Raw genomic sequence first — 13,096 nt, forward strand, 5'->3', positions numbered from 1 at the left:
CTAATTAAGGACTTCTAGAAAACGAAATTACAACTTTAATTAGAATCTAAATGACTAAATGTTGAGCCTTTGAATGTGTCACGCCACATCCTAATGCTCCAGATGATGTTTCCACAACTTCCCTGCAACCAGAAATGCGCTTAATTAGCTCAGAAAATCCAAATTAGCACAATTACAAATTTCCAACCAAATTAAGCAGAATTCGGAAAACGGGGAAATAAAAGACAATTAAACACAATTCCCTAGTTTATTTAAGTGAAATAAACTAAATACAGTTCAAGAAATAACGACTCATCAAAATAGACCACACTTAGTCTTTTGCACTCCTGGGCAAAACCAAGACGAAAACCAGGGAACTACTCAAACATCAGGGAGGTGACATAGACTCGACAGACAGACAANAAAGACTCACAAAACAGAAAAAGAGTTGCACAATTCTCACAAAATCTGGACAATGAAAGGAATAGGCAGAATCCCACACAGAATTAATGAAAGCATATACTCACAAAATCATCCAAACAGTTCAGTACATGGAAAACAATCAATCAGTTCAAGAGATGAATCAAAAGCAACAGAGCCTCACAGATGCACACAATCAGTGTTTCTCTCAAGTGTTTAAGGTAAATCATTGTCACTCAATGCACTCAAGAAAGCAAACACAAATAGACTAGGCAAGCCTCTAATATCAATACTCAAGCACATACGCATGTTCAAATCAAAAGGTCTTTTCATGGTTGTAATGGGGCCAAGGACAAAGGAGGATACATCTGGATACGAAGCTACAAACCATAAGGCTTCACTTTTAAAAGTTAAAAAGAACGTCCAAGCAAATCAAGTATAATCATCAATAATTACTAATGCATAGTAATTTCCACCAAAACTTTTAATTCTAGAAATCATGCTTTTGGATGAAAAAGAAGATTTGGTTTGTTTCCCTTTCTGACATGCAGAACATAATTTGTCTTTCTCAAATTTCAACTTAGGCAAACCAATCACAAGATCTTTTGAAATTAATTTATTTAAATATTGCATATGAATATGTGCAGCTCCTTTATGCCATAGCCAAGGATTTTCCTCTTTAACAACTAAGCATGTTATGCTATGACTAGATGCACTTTCAATATCAATCAAATAAATATTATTATGTCTAATACCTTGCAAAGAAATATCAGTAGAATCTTTAAAATAAATAGTGCATTTATCACTTCAAAGGTTACTGTGAGACCTTTGTCACATAATTGACTTATGGTTAGAAGTTTGTGTTTAAGACCTTCAACATACAAGACATCTTTTATGGTCAATGTGTTTCCTCCTCTAATGTATCTGGTTCCCATGATTCTACCTTTATTATTATCTCCATATGTTACAAATCCTTGCTTTTTCTTCTCAAAAGAGATGAACCTCTTTTTGTCATTTGTCATGTGTCTTGAACAACCACTGTCACGATACCACAATGACTTCTTTGACTTAGAAGGTTCCTACAAAACAAATTAGCAAGAATTTAGGTCCCCAATCTTATTATGGGTCTTTGGGGTTAGCATGGGCAGGAATATATCATTTTACAACATTAACCCATGCATATTTACCATTTGGAACACCAAAATGTTTAATTTTGCATTTGTTTGATGAATGACCATGTTTCATACAGTAAAAACAACAAACATCATTTACTTTATTTTTAATAAAAGTCCCATTTTCAACCCAAACTCTATGAGTTCTCCTAGTATTAGACTTTTTGTTTTTATGTATGTTCCAATTTTTAACATTTCTTCATTTAAAGTTTGTTTTAACATGTGAATTTTTCTTGGTTGCTTTAGCAAGTAATTTTTCAAGTATGTTAATATCAAACATATGACTCTTACAAGATAAACATTCAACAGTTGCAATTGAATCAGATAATTTTGTTTCTAAATTGCTAACTTTATTTCTTAGAACAACTTCTTCATCAAGAAATTTTTCATATTTTAATTTCAATTCATGATGCTCCTTTTTAAGCTTAGTGTTTATCTTTTACCTTGATCCTCTTCAGCAGTTAATCTTCTTAAATCAAGTTCATGTTCACGGAGCTTTGCAAAGAGAATAGGCATCGTCATTTGAGAGAGGTTTTGTGACTCCGAGATGACAGTCACCTTTAGTTGCCAAGACCTGTCCAAGGATTTTAAAATTTTGACATTTAATTCATCCATATCAAAGGTCTTACCCAAACCTATCAAGTGGTTCACTATGTGAGTGAAACGCTTTTGGACATCGGAAATAGTTTCTCCAGGTTGTATCCTGAACATCTCATACTCTTGGATGAGAGTATCCTTTCTTTCCTATTTCACGTCCTTTGTACCCTCATGTGTGACTCTGAGGACTTCCCACATTTCCTGTGTTGTCTTACATACTGAAATTCTATAAAATTCATCAAGTACAACAACAGATGAAATAATATTACGAGCTTTAATATCAAACTGAGCTTGTCTATTTTCTTCAGCAGTCCAGTTAAAATATGGTTTTTCTACCTCTACACCATCAACTGTACTTTTAGGAATAAAAGGACCATTTTGTACTGCTTCCCAGATGCCTCTGTCAACATACCCCATAAAAATTTCCATTCTGACTTTCTAGAACGCTTAATTATTACCAGTAAAAAGTGGTGGTCTGTTAATAAATGCACCTTCGGCATATACAAGATTTTGATGACCGATCATTTTTGCAAAATTTGAAAGAATATCAAAGCAACCTCTGACACCAATTGTAGGAAACACAATCAGTATCCGTTATAGAGTCGCGCAACAGAATAAAATGTATAAAGCGGAAAGCGTGTTCGGTCACAAGTTATATAAGAATGGTCAGTTTTAAAAGTAAACTTTCTAACAGAAAATTTATCGAACAATTGATGTGCATAAAACAGTAAAGAGTGTAAGGAGTAGAAAAAATCACACAGATAATTTTTATGCTGGTTCGATTCAAAAGAATCTACGTCCAATCATTAATCACTATAAAAAAATGATTAACAGTTTCACTAAAATTCAGTTTCAGAGATTTACAATAAGTGAATTAAAATAAGAGATATATGAACCTTCCTTCGACAAACGAACTGGAAGAGAACTACTTTGTCAACTCGAAGATAACCGCTCCGACTCTCAACAAACAAAACGTGAGTTTCTCCTATTCACGAGACCAGACAAAGTACAGTTTACCAACTCAAAGAGAACCGCTCTGACTTTCGACCAACGAAACCTGAGCTTCTCCTATTCACGAGACCAGGCAAAGTACCTTAGCAACTCGAAGAGAACCGCTCCGTCAATTGACCAATGACTCGCGAGCTTCTCCTATTCACGAGACCGGGCAAGGAAACTGAACTAGCTTTTGAGAACTTCCTCAGACAAACTGTATTCTACAAAAGCTCTCAGTTCAAAAGTTATTTTCTGAAGTTCTCAAAACATTTATTTATAGGCAGCTAGTCTGTATGTGAAGCGTTAGGTCGCAACTTTCCTCATAATCGATTAAATACGTAACAATACCAAAAAATACAAGATTTACATATTTAAGACTTTCCTAATACATTTATGTTCTACAAAGTGCTTTTAAAGATCAGTTATGCCATCTTCTTCAAGTTTATCTTCTTTGAGCATCATCAAAACCATTATCTTCAAGTTTTACCAATGTCCTTCATTGGTAACAGTTCTTACATCGTTGATAAAAAAAACAATCGACATAAGGGAGGAATGAAAGTTTTCTTCATAATTTAACAAACCACAACTAAAATTTTAACTTGATACAGTCCAACATTAAAAAAAAACATGTTAAAATAGAATGGCTCAATTTCTCACACCAAGAGAGGAGGGTTGATAACGGTCTAAAAACCGTTATTTTCATGCTTAAATATGATATCAAAATACACCCTTTGTGGCTTAGAATGAGCTTAAAATCAAGTAAAACACTTAGTTGAGTCGTGTGAGAGTCAAAAGTTGGTTTTAGAGATATTATGCTTGTTTTTGCATTGTTTTACAGGGCTTTGATGAGAATTGAAGATGAAAGTGAATTAGGACGGACTTAGACTCAAGAAAGAAGAAGAAAAAGGAAGAAAAGAAGAGTCTATGAACCGCTCAACGACCAGAATCAACGTTGAGCGGTCAGAGCGATCAGAGGCAAACCGCTCAGCGGTAAAACTGACTCAAGGATTAAAATAGCTCTCTTGACTCAAGGATTTGTGAGCTAGAAAAAAAACCATTTTTTCTATTTAACCCAACCTCATTATAAGCCTTGGAAAAGTCCTTGTGATGACATTTGCATGTGAGAATGTTCATTGTTTTAGATGAAGGGCAATTTTGTTTTATGTGACATGTGAATAGTTGAGAGTGGAGTGTCCTCCTAAACACTTGAGTGATTGAGTGAAACACTTGCTTGGTGAGAATTTTTGAATTCCATGTTTACATCTATGCTTAGTGCATTGATGATTCATGAATAAAATATCTGTTGGGAAATATTTGATTATGTGAACTAAATTGGATTGAAAGTATGCATGCATCTTGATAGGATTCCACTGATAATATGAATTGAATCATAACTTGTCATGAGGAAAATGAGTTTTGAAAATATTGAACTATTTGATGAAGAAGTGGAAAGCCAAGTTTTGTTTTGTTTGCTTGAGGACAAGCAAAGTTCTAAGTTTGGGGTTGTGATAACGGTCTAAAAACCGTTATTTTCAAGCTTAAATATGATATCAAAATACACCCTTTGTGGTTTAGAATGAGCTTAAAATCAAGTAAAACACTTGGTTGAGTCATGTGAGAGTCAAAAGTTGGTTTTAGAGATATTATGCTTGTTTTTGCATTGTTTTGCAAGGTTTTGATGAGATTTGAAGGAATTAGGACGAACTTAGACTCAAGAAAGAGGAAGAAAAAGGAAGAAAAGAAGAGTCTATGAACCGCTCAGCGGCCAGAATCAGCGCTGAACGGTCAGAACGATCAGAGGCAAACCGCTCAGCGGTAAAACTGACCGTTGAGTGGTGCCGCGGCAAAGGGGCAAACCGCTGAGCGGTTCACTTAGGCGCTGAGCGGTTATCTTTTGTTATTTGGCTTAGATTCTGTTATCTTTTTGGTCTATAAATAAACCCAGTGCAATTCAAATTGTAATCTTTTGGCCAGCAGAGACGTCCAGAGCTGTTCTACACACCTTGGAGGAGGTTCCTTGGATGCTTAGGCTCCAATCTACCAAATTTAGGGTTTATTCTTCCATTCTTTCATTATTTTTCATCTAGATTCACCATGTCAATGGTGAACTAAACCCTAGGTTGTTTGGGAACAATGTAATCTTTTGAAACTCTCTTATATCAAAATTCTTATCTTCTTTATGTGCTTGCATATGCTTATCTTTATCAATTGTTGAGTTCCTTACCTTTGCTTAATACTTTTATCATTTAACTCATTCGGTAAATGTTGTTTGTCTTTATTTATACGAAGACGTACCGAAATGTCATGAATTGGGGGGAATTCCTTGATTATGCTAATACCGCCTAGAGATAGGGGTAGGATGATCAATTGTATTTTCCTTCTATTTATCATGCATTATTGGTTACTAGGGGAGGCTAGAGATAGCAAGCCAGTAATTGGTAATAGGCTCTTTTCGCCAAGAGATTGGGTTTAGGGTAGACTAAGAAAGTTTGCATGACAATATGATAAATAAGCTAAGAAGATAAGAAGATTAGATATAAGAGGGTGGAGAAGATGAAATTGTAAACCCCAACAACTCCATTCATCCGTAGTCTTTTCTAGCCAATTGATTCACTGCATTTTGATGTTTACTTTTGTCCTTTGCATACAAAACCTAAATTTAATTCTTTTCTCAAGTCTTATGCGATTGGTTTACATGAAAAGTAAGGCCTAAGAGTCCTTTGGAAAACGATACTTGGACTTACCCATTTTATATTACTTGATAACGATCTGGTACACTTGTAAGGGACGTAACATGGGTGTGAATTGGTGAATCGTAAGAACAAAGTCTTTTGAAATCTTTTCCGCAAAAGGTGATGCCTTCAAAGCTTTCTTGAAACGCAAGGTAAAAGGCTTTCTAATGTAGCAGAAACTTAACCGAATGAGTACAGAGTAAATTCGATGAAATGTAAAAGAGTATGGATCAAAATATTCAAACACTGCTTTTTTATACTGGTTCAGCCAACCTGCCTACATCCAGTGTCCTTCCAACCACGGGAAGTAAATGCACTATAATGATCAAGGTTTTTACCACAAGGTTATTACAAAAGACCTCCAGTCAAAAATGTAAAACACCTATCTAACCCTCTAATAAAAATATAGGCAATACAACAACTAGACCAGCAGTAAGAATCCCCTCTCTTGCTGTCCAAACCCTTTGAGACACTCTGAAAGTCAACAACGTCACACGCTCTTCTTCTTGTAGTCACAACACGGAACCTCAATCCAATCTTCAAAAGATTGTAGACTCTGATCTTGCAGTTACACCCAATGTGTAGAATTGATCAGCCCTTTGAACAAATAGCAAACTTGCTCTTCAAGAAATCACGAGGAGATGACCACCACGACCACTTCTTGTTTGTTGGAGCTCCTTTCCACTTTCTGTAAGATAGCACTTTCTGCAAAGATATCACAAATTGTTAGATTCACAAAAGTTCTTACAGAACTCAAATTCGCGTCAATTTATATAATAACTCATGACAGACACATTTTAATCCAATACACTACTAATGCAGTTGAATATAACAAATCAGTTATAGTAGTTAGCAGCAATCACAACAATTAATTGAATTCGCAATTAAGGCATTTGAATACCATTTAATGCTTGGTCAACATATTTAAAAATATGACCGTTAGATAGTTATATCAAGCATTAACAAAATTTCAAAACAACAACAGACTTAGTCGAATGCAGCACGCATATAATCGACTATGCAACAGTGTTAATCATAGTTTTGAAAAACTTTCTCTTTAAAAAATCTCACAGCACACTTTGAAAATAGTTTGTGCAAAGACACGAGTTTTAATTGATTCACCCCATAATGAAATCGACTTAAAACTGTTGTTTTGCCATACAATTAAAATTTAATTAACATTAGTGCTTATGATTTTTCTTTTCCAAAAGCATGTGTCATGCATTCATGTATAAAATCACACATATAACACAGTGAAATGCAATGAACAACACATAAACAACACAATCATGTTCTCATATAAGTTCAAACATATTTAACACATTGATTATAAGCATATAACTTATAAACATAGAACATGTAACACATAGTATACATGTGTTATTAATTATGAATTGCCATCATAAAAAACTCATACATTATTGAGATTGTGGGTTCAGCTAAACCTGTGCTCCCCTTGTCAACAAATCTCAACAAAACATAATGCACAAAGGGGGAGAGAATTTATGAAAGCTTTATAAAAGGGGCGAATGTTTTTCTGTCTCATATCTGCTTGATAGAATTGTGAGATTGTTGAAATTTGTATCATTGCATGATAGAATTGTTTGACATCTTATCTATGATACAAATATGTGCTACATTGTTTGTATGCTCTAAATTTTTGTACTACATTATGCATCTGATCTGGTTAAGAAATTTATGCATGATGACAGGGGGATTATTACATTCATACACAAGTCTTTCACATGCTTGAATTTCAGGGGGAGTTATCTTTTACATGTGATTAAATGTGATAGGGGGAGCATCAATGCATTGCAAATTTTTACCGATGCATCTCTGTTTGGCATAACAGCATCATATTATATCTAGAGCATTCCTTTTTTGTTAATTCACAAAGGGGGTGAGAATTTATGAAAGCTTTATAAAAGGGGGAGAATATTTTTTCTATCTCATATCTGCTTGATATTTTTGTTGATTGATTATGTTAAATGCAGAGTATTTGAACTGTTTAATATCATTTGTTACTCAGTTGCTACTTTGTTTTGTATCTGATTGTGCAAACATGGTTTGTTATTAGTCATGGTTGTGCATCATCAAAAAAGGGGGAGATTGGTGATAACACAATCTATATCACTTGTTAAGTCCCTGGCAAGTGTACCAGATCGTTATCAAGTAATATAAAATGGGTAAGTCCAAGTATCATTTCCCAAAGGACTCTCAGGCCTTACTTTTCATGAAAATCAATCGCATAAGACTTGAGAAAAGAATTAAATTAAGGTTTGAATGCAAAGAACAAAAGTAAACATGCAAATGCAGTGATTCAATTGGCTAAAAGAAACTATGGATGAATGGAGTTGTTGGGGTTTACAATTTCATCTTATCCACCCTCATATATCTACTCTTATTTAATTTTCTTATTTAATCATATTGTCATACAAACTTTCTTGGTCTACCCTTAATCCAATCCCTTGGTTAAAAGAGCCTATTACTAATTATCGGCTTGTTATCCCTAGCCTCCCCTAGTAATTAATAATGCATGATAAACGGAAGCAAAATACAATTGATCGTCCTACCCCAATTCCTAGGTGGTATTGCTTAATCAAGGAATTCCCCCCAGTTCATGACATTACTGTACGTTCCCGTATCAATATAGACACACAACATTTACCGAATGAGTTAAACGATAAAAGCATTAAATACAGGTAAGGAACCCAACAATTGATAAATCAAGCATATGCAAGCATATAAAATAAATAAGAATTTGGATATATGAGAGTTTCAAAAGGTTACATTGTTCCCCAACAACCTAGGGTTCAGTTCACCATAAACTTGGTAGACTAGAGCCTAAGCATCTAAAGAACCTCCTCCAAGGTGTGTAGAATAGCTCTGGACATTTCTCTCTGCTAAAAGAATGAGTTTTGATTCGCACTGGGGCTATATATAAGCCTAAGAAGATAACAGAAAGATTACAGAATCTAGCTAATAAAAACAGACAACCGCCCAGGCGCCTAATTTCACAGCTCAGCAGTTTCCCTCTAGCTGCTTTGACCGCTCAGCAGTCAGTTTTGCCACTGAGTGGTTTCCCTCTAATCGCTCTTGACGCTCAGCGGTCCATTCTAGCGCACAACAGTTCACTTGACCCTTCTTTTCAGCCTTTTTCCTCTTCTTTCACGGGTCTGAGTCCACCTTACTTCACTTCCATCTTCATTCACCTTAAAACCTTGAAAAACAATGTAAAAACATGCATAATATCTCAACTAAGTGTTTTGCTTGATTTTGAGCTCATTCTAAGCCATAAAGGATGTGTTTTGATATCAAATTTAAGTATGAAAATAATGGTTTTTAGACCGTTATCACAACCCCAAACTTAGAACTTTGCTTGTCCTCAAGCAAACAAGACAAAACTTGGCTTTCCACTTCTTCATCAAACAATTCAACACTTTTCAAAATTCTTTTTTCTCACAAGTTATTATACAATTCAGATTTCAGTGGAATCTTATAAAGATGCATGCATGCTTTCAATCCAATTCAGTTCACATAATCAATCTTCTTCCAACAGATGTTTTGTTCATGAATGATCAATCAACTAAGCATAGATATAAACTTGGATTTAACAATTCTCACCAAGCAAGTGTTTCACTCAATCACTCAAGTGTTTTAGGAGGTCACTCTACTCTCTACTGTTCACATGTCACATAAAACAATATTGCCATTCATCTAAAACAATCAAAATCCTTACATGCAAATGTCATCACAAGGACTTTTACCAAGGCTTGTAATGAGGCTGGGCTATCAAGAAAATTTGGTTTTTCTGGAATACAAAATCCTTGAGTTAAGAGATTTTAAATCATTATTCAAAGTTCAAGCACATTTTTAACCAATCTCACTCATTCCCAACTTCTTCCCTTTCTCCTATTTTTACATTGAGTTCACTTTACATGCTTTTTTTCTTTTCTTCTTTTCCTTTTTTTCTCATGCATTTTACTTTTTCAACTTTTTGAACTCAATGCTTTTTCTTTTGCCTTTCACTTCCCCATACAACCCCAAACTTGAACCTTTTCAACACATACAATTATTCTCAACCCAACTCAAGGTTAATCAATTCAAACAAGGGTTTTCATACTGTTTAAGGCCAAGGTTAAAAAAAATGGTATATCATTTAAAATTCTTTGGGTGAAAATTTGGCTAAGTAAGGGATTCCAAGCATGGCCTTGATCATATGACATAAACATGCAATTCAATCAATTATCAAGATTAAGTCAATATCATTCATGATTCCTTGTGAACAGTGCACCATTAATAAAAACTTTGAAGCTCAATACCTCACATAATCATGCTTGCTCACCTCTCATTCATGAATCCTGCTTAGTATCAAAATCACAATCATAAATCACTTACTCATTTGTTCATGTAAGTAGTGAACCAAAAACTTGGATATCAGTAAACACACATTCTCAATTATCATCCACAATCAATCATCAGTAGTAAATAACTCATCATGCCATAAAATTGAACCATTGTCCGAATTAGTTTACAGGTCAAGCATAGACACAAAAATAAAACCTATACTACTAATTCAAAGTACAAGAGAAAAAGAAAAAGAAAAATCCTTGTCCAGTGATGGCATCCATCAGTAGATGCCCTCAACACAAATCCTCATCTGAGTCATACTCATCCTCATCCTGGGCATCCTCAGAGTCTTCATCCTCCTGATCATTATCTTGTCTGACTGAGGCTCTAGTTGCTCTAGACCCACTGACCTGTGCCTGCCCTTGAGGCCAAGCCATCGCACTATGGAACTCGTCCATAGTCCACCTGTGCACTGGTGAATGATCATAAAGTCCTACAATCATCTCGGCAGTAGCCACCTGCCCTCTGCAGAGAGACTTTATCCTCGCCTCCATCAAGGAAATGTACATGTCCCTCATCTGAAAAGGCTCAGGCTGTTGTGCCAGTGTATCTGCAGGCTCATCCTCCTGCTGTGCTGTTGCCTCCTAAGACGTCTCCTAGGAACTATTGTCGGCTCATCACCTCCACAGTACTAACGATAGTAGGAGGCATCAATAGCCCTCCTCGGCCTCTCAAAGGGTGGAACTGCAATATCCATTCCCGCCTGTTGGCACAAGTATGTAATTAGGGACGGATGTCCCAATGGTGTCCTGCTACTCACAGTGTTAGCACAACTCAGAATTTCGCTGGTGACAATCTTGCCAATGTTCACATCTATTTGCCTCAGCATACAGTAGATGGCCAGAATCTGATGTAGTGTGATGTCAGAAACATGAGAGCACGACTAGATGTTGGCATGAGTAAATGTCATCCATTACTTGACTAAGGGAGCCAAATCTGCCCTAAGGATATTAATTGGTGCTCCATTAGGGTTTCTCTGAAAATGCCTCCCAGGGATGCACATCACTCTCTCAATATCTTCATAATCTATGGCCTCCCCTAGTATAGCAACATACCTGCATTGATCTCCTAGCCACTCAGTCCCTAAGAAGGCGTTAATAGTGTCGGGGTCATAGCTGATCAAATGTCCCCGCACATAACTCATGTATCTCCCAGCTGATATTCCTCCCCTGGGCAAGGCGTTGGCATAGAACTCCTTCACCAACTCAATACTGGCTGGTGCTGGATATGTAGTCAGTCTCTCCCAACCTTGCCTCTCAATCTCCAGTCCAAACTCTGGAGCCAAGTTTGGGATATACATAGTTTTTCTCTATAAATTCTGTAAAGATTGCTTGCATACACCTTTGAAATGTAGCAGGTGCGTTACATAATCCAAATGGCATTTTTCTATAGGCGAATATACCAAAAGGACATGTAAAAGCTTTTTTCTCTTGATCTTCAGGATCCACCACAATTTGATTATACCCAGAATAGCCATCGAGGAAGCAATAATATGCTTGTCCAGCTAATCTTTCTAGCATCTGGTCCATAAACGGTAAAGGAAAGTGATCCTTTCTGGTAGCTGTATTCAACTTTCTGTAATCGATACACATTTGCCACCCAGTAACTGTTCTTGCACGAATTAATTCATTTTTTTCATTATGAATCATTGTCATTCCTCCTTTCTTTGGCACCACTTGAACTGGACTCACCTATTTATTATCAAAGATTGGGTATATGAATCTTGCTTCTAGTAACTTCAGCATTTCCTTTCTCACGACTTCCTTCATAACTGAATTTAATCTTCTTTGTGGTTGAGCCACTGGTCTATAATCACTCTTCATAAGGATCATGTGCATACAATATGTAGGGCTTATTCCCTTGAGATTTGCAATTGACCAGCCTACAGCACCCTTATTTGCTTTTAGATCTTCCACCAGCTTTTCTTCTTCTTTTGGAGATAATGAATTACTAATAATAACCGGCTTCCCTCCATCAGTTTCCAAAAATACATACTTCAAATGTGGCGGTAATTCCTTCAATTCAAGCTTACTTTCTTTCGCTTTCTCTTTGGGATCAATTCTTTCAAAACTAGCCTCTTCTGTTGAAATTTCTTTTGTCACCTCCAAATCACGGACACATTCTTCAATCATTTTATCTTCTTCCTCATGTAAATCTTCACATTCATTAACGAGAGACCTCTCCAATGCAGATGCATTTCGCATTCTCTTATCTTGCAGCATACAAAGTTCTTCCACAATGTCTATTTGGAAGCATGACTTTTTATCTCTAGGATATGACATTGCTTGGAAGACATCAAAATTTACCTCTTCATCCTGTACTCTGACCTTCAGCTTACCATTCTCCACATCAATTAAAATCCTAGCTATCTTTATGAAAGGTCTACCAAGAATCAACGGTGCATCTCCATTCTCCTCCATCTTCATAACAACAAAATCTACCGGGAATAAAAATTTATCCACCTTAACTATCACATTTTCAGTCACTCCATATGGGTATTTAAGAGATCTATTTGTTAATTGAAGAGTCGTCCTTATTGGCTTCAGTTCTAATCCTCTAATCTTTTTGAACATAGAAAGAGGCATTAGATTAATGCTCGCTCCCAGATCAATCAGAGCTTTCCCCACTTCTAACTCTCCAATAGTGCATGGAATGATGAAACTCCCTGGATCTTGCAGTTTAGGAGGTAATCTCCTTTGTATGACTGCACTACAATTTCCTTGCACTTCAATGGTTTCCTTCTCAACATACTTCCTTTTTTTCATGAGAAGTTCCTTTAGAAATTTGGCATAT

This window comes from Vigna radiata, chromosome 6 (assembly GCF_000741045.1).
Source record: "Vigna radiata var. radiata cultivar VC1973A chromosome 6, Vradiata_ver6, whole genome shotgun sequence".
NCBI lineage: Eukaryota > Viridiplantae > Streptophyta > Magnoliopsida > Fabales > Fabaceae > Vigna > Vigna radiata.